The sequence below is a fragment of the Lycium ferocissimum genome, chromosome 10 (genome assembly GCF_029784015.1).
Source record: "Lycium ferocissimum isolate CSIRO_LF1 chromosome 10, AGI_CSIRO_Lferr_CH_V1, whole genome shotgun sequence".
Taxonomy (NCBI): domain Eukaryota; kingdom Viridiplantae; phylum Streptophyta; class Magnoliopsida; order Solanales; family Solanaceae; genus Lycium; species Lycium ferocissimum.
The window spans coordinates 62,301,081-62,306,149 of NC_081351.1; the positions used below are offsets into that span (position 1 = coordinate 62,301,081).

A 5,069-nucleotide genomic window follows, 5' to 3' on the forward strand; every position below is an offset into this window, starting at 1 on the left:
GGGAGCCGTGATTCTTGACTTCGATGAGTTTTTTATCCCGGTTAGTATTTAAAATACTTATTTGTTCATTTAAATTGTTTATTTTAATATATATATATATATATATATATATATATATATATATATATATATATATATATATATGTTACTATTATTTAGAAATATTTTATATTTTAGGATTCGCCGCCGGGTCCACCGCAGCCACCCACTCGTGCGTTTCTCTGGGTCTCGATGCCGTGTCTTCCCATATGACTACCGAGCATTGTGTAAGCTTTTTATCAAAATTTGTTTTATTCAATATAAGATCAATATTTAATATACATATTTGATTATTTAAAGTACTTATTTTAAAGGCCAAACCCATCGATAGACATCTGTGGTCGTCCACTTATTTCACTTGAGCACCTAAAGTGACCCTTGTTCCATTTAGACACTTCAGGTGGGTCATTTTTATTCCACTTAGACACTTAACCGATCGAAAACCAACACCAAAGGGGGGCTACCTCATTGCACATCCAATACAAAAGCCCTAATTTTTAATGGTCAAAACTCCACGAATTTACAAGTAGTGAATTTACAATTAAAATGATATTTAATTGAGTTGGCACAATTTAAAATGAGTCGACACAATTTAATTGGCCACTTAATCCACGTAGAGACGGCTGGTGTTGGTTTTTCATATTTAAGGAATTCACCCGAAGTGTCTAAATGGAACAAAGGCCACTTTAAGTGCTTAAGTGACAAGAGCGACCCGTTATTCGACGGGTTTGGCCTATTTTAAATATGTATGTTACTTATTATTTAGTTATTTTCATATTTTAGACTCGGCGCCGTTGGTCCACAAGAAACACCCATTCAGTGACATTCTCATCAAAATCGTGGAGGAGAGGTGTCTTCTCGAGACTACCGAGGCACATGTAAGTTTTTTACTTAAAACTAATTTTTATTCAATATAAGGTAAATATTTATTTAATTTTTATAATCTTTACTGGGACTTCGAACAAAGATCTCGTCCCAGAGACTACCTCATATTCACCACACACACCCATCTCGTGGGTGAGCCTACAGACCCATCTCAGGAGCCTACTCAAGCGTCCGTTGACACACAGGTTTGATTAAATAAATAACGTTAATGTATTCAATATAAATAAGAAATGGTACTAATTATTATATATTTTTTAGGTTCATCGTTTGGCGCCAGCGGTGGCAACTCCTGACGAGGGAGAGTCCGAGTTTCCAGACCTAGGTCATCATGAGGTTCTCGCCCCGTGCGAGCGGGGACCGCATCCCGTTAAGAAGCACATTCTAGTCGGGGCGCACGGCCGTGGAAGGGATGATGATCATGACTTAGGCTCTTGTTATTAAGAGGAAAAAAGGGCGGAGACGATGGCGAGAATGCGGTGGGGATGGTACGAGCCTTGGGTTTTGGGATAGTCTCCGGCATACTACATGTGGGACCCATCTCGATAGTGTATATACATTAGTGTTGTACAATTTATCGTAAATATTATATATTTTTTGCATATTTATAAATATTATCTTAGTCTTTATTATTGTTTATAGTTTCATATCCTAAATTGATAATAGAAAAAATGTGATACATTCGAAATAAAGTTAAGCATTAATTTAAAAATAAGATGAAACCCTAAAAGATAAATAACTTAAAGCTAATGACTACAAGTCTTTAAACAAAAAAGACTTGAGCACTTTTCAACTACTAAAACGACAATCCAAAGTATTGCGTATTCTTGATGTAATCGAGCCTATTTTATTAATTGTACAAATATAAGTAGGGTTTATATAAAATATCAAGTTAGAATCTCAAAGCATGATTAATATATGACTAAACTATGAAAAGGTAGTGAAAATGTAATAAGAGGCTGGTTTTGAAAAATGGCGGAGTGAATATAGCGAAAAATCGCGCTATTGCGAGAGACAAATTTCTATAACGCGATGCATCGCGCTAAAGCGATCAACGCCTCGTTACGGTTAACATTAACCTATAGCGCGATTTTCTGCGTTAAAGCACTTAACGGGTCCGTTACGGTTGCGTCCATTCACTTTTAAATAAAATACTACACTAAAAGGTAGTTTTGTAATATTTTTTTTTGGATATTTTGATTCAAAATGATTTTTTTTGAGGCATTTTGGTTCCAGACTCTAAATTCTCTCTGGGCCTTTGGAGCTGTCACTGTCAGGTCCATCCAGCCCACTGGCCACCACCTTATAAGCCCATTCATTCTATACCTTTGTTTCTTCATTCCATTCATTCATTCATTCTCTCCTCTCTTTCTTTAGTTTGTGTACTTTTTATGGGTTTGAGAGAAAATATTGCAGTGCAGAAAGCAACACTGAAATCTCCACAAGGTATCCCTACTTCCTTTTTCCTTTATTCTGCCATTTATTTTTCCATAATTTTACTCCAATTCCCAACCGTAAATATATTTTCCTTCAAAAGCACACAAGTTTTTTTTCTTGTACATTATCTAACATCATTTTCATCACTTATTTGTTATCTCAAAGTGCATTAAAAGTAAATGCCTTTCCTTTTTTCTTTGGATGCAGGTTTTCTTGAAACTTTTAGCATGTATGAGTGGAGTACTAAGTCAACAAGCTTCAAGCTGCCAAAGGCTGCAAAAACTGGAAAGTATAAGCCTAATGGCATCTTTGGTATTACTCCTTAGTCAAGGCCTTGTCTTCCTCATGATGAGGGTGGCGTCCTCATCTTAATCTCGGTGCTATCCTACCTGAGCTTTCTCACCACCTTTTCTCGTTTTTTCTGTTTTCTTTTCTCTCTTTTTTCGATTTTTTGACTTGTTGCCTTTCATTCCTTCACCTACCCAAGTCTTCTTGACCTTGTAAGACCTTTTCTTGACCTTGTAAGACCCCGTGTTTTGTGTTACGTTTTTGTGTTTTGTGTTGCCGCAAATCTTACATCATGACTTCTCGATGTAAGATTTGTTTAGTGTCCATCTCCGTTCCCGCCCAACTCACGTTCTCCTTCCTTGTCTATCCCTCCTGAGCTATTATTCCATGTAAAATTGCACAGCAAAAAGATTTGAATTCATGAAGCATGATCAGAAGAAAGAGAACTATTTGCTATCAAGAATGGTATTCAAGCAAATTCATGTGATTATTTATATACCCTTTTGATCCTTTTCGTGGGGGTTATGAATGTCAATTTGGAATAAACATTGTACTAAATCCCATGTTTTTTTTTTTTTTTGTATTCTGGCTCTTCAAGTTTTGTAGTTCCTTAATAGTAGTTATTAAATTTTATTTTTTGTTTGTTGTGTTTGGGAAATAAGTAAAAAAGAGAATACACGTATTCTTCAAATTTCAGATTTTTTCAGGGACTTAAGCAATTTCTCATGACTGGTCACTTTTACACACTTCCATTGTCTCACCTTATCTTTTTACCGATTCCTATAATGGAAGTCGGATCTTGAATCTTTTTAATTTTAAAAAAAATTTAACTGGACCAAAAGTGTACAATCACATGAACCCATTCAATTTTTAAGATTGTTATCTTTGCATCCCTACTGTTCAGAACAAACTCCACCAAACCAAAATTATGTACCGTTTTTGATTTGTTTCAAAATTTATATTTGGTGTAGAGAAAAATATTGGTTGTATTTGAGTAGTACCCACAAGGCCCACTTCCTTCTCTTTTTCCCTTAGTTTATGGAAAGGGCTACTTTTTAAGCAAGAATGAGCTCATGTCATTTATGAAGAGGGGAAATAATTGTAACCATTTGGGAAAAAAAGATCAGCTTTTTATACGAATAACTTTTTAAGAGAACTCGGAAAAAAATCATTCACTCAGATGGACAAAACCCTCTCTTGTCTCCTAGCCTGTGTTTATATATCATTTATGATTTACAATATAAAGACTCGTGGGATGGACCGACGCAAGTACAAAAAAAAAATTGAATTTTTACTTGGAAAGTAACATTTTTTAAGCTATTTATATATATAGCTATATGATCTAAATTTCTCATTTAAACATCACCTTAGACAAGCTTAACACTAAATTTCTATGAAAGGAAAGATATTGCAAAGATAGCGTAGTTTAGGTTGCAAATGTTAGTAGAATAATTTTCTAGAAAAAAAACATTATGAAGAAGAGACAACGAAAAAGTTAAATTTACAAAAGCTCAATAAGTGACTTTTTGTGCGTAAAGCCCAGTAAATATCATAACTTTGACTAGCTTATATGTTAGCTAATAAGATCTGCATTAAAATTACTAACTTTCAGATTTTACAAAGTAAATTAAAATCTAGTGCTTATAATATTCTTTTGCAAATTGGAGTGACGAAAGAAAGAAAAGTTAAACATAAAACAAATAAAAAGAGGCAAGTGAAATAGGGAAAAAAAACAGACACAAGAAATTTGGCCAACCTACTAATAGTGTAACTTTGGGTTTTTAGTACCTTTAAGGAGAATAACTAAATGCAAAATTTAGCCATGTGCTACAAAGCCAATGACTAAACATCTATGATTAGTTGGAATTGTGAGTAAATGTCCAAAAGGCAAAAAGTGAAGTTGGTAGTAACGAAATTCAAGCACAAAATGATGATGTTCCGCAAGTTGGTACTTTTGGCATAGCTCGATAATTTCCTATAGTCTTACATAAATATTCTAAGTTGTGATGACTGAAGGAAAACACAAAATCTTGACTTTGAGTAAGTCTCATGATTTAGCTCATAACCTAAAATCAGCAATGCAGCATATTCAGCCGGCAATATGGGTCCCTATTTCCCACCTATTTTTCATCTTTAGGTAGCATCTAACATGCCTTTCACGTCTCTTTTCATTATTTTACCTTTCTCTTTTTATTATTTTTCTTAGACTTTTAGTCATAATCATTTCTTTGAAGACCTGTTTGTAAAATTACAAGATTTGGCATCTCATCCCTCGGTCAAATTCTTCTTAATCTCAATAATAAGAACGCGTCCATGAATATAATCCCTCCATCTATGTTGGTCTAAGCATTTGAATTTTATCGGACTTAAATTCTTAAATTACGTGGGTCATACTTTAAATTTAAGTTGTATTTGTTAAACTA

The 5,069-nt window shown here is 34.1% G+C and overlaps 1 long non-coding RNA gene across 1 annotated transcript; it reads left to right on the plus strand.

The window, feature by feature from the left end:
• The first annotated feature begins 2,232 nt into the window (after positions 1 to 2,232).
• LOC132032505 (uncharacterized) lies at positions 2,233 to 3,204 on the plus strand. The gene is made up of 2 exons (XR_009408484.1): positions 2,233 to 2,367; positions 2,566 to 3,204. It is a non-coding gene; the product is annotated as an uncharacterized LOC132032505 (long non-coding RNA).
• Positions 3,205 to 5,069: the final 1,865 nt, after the last annotated feature.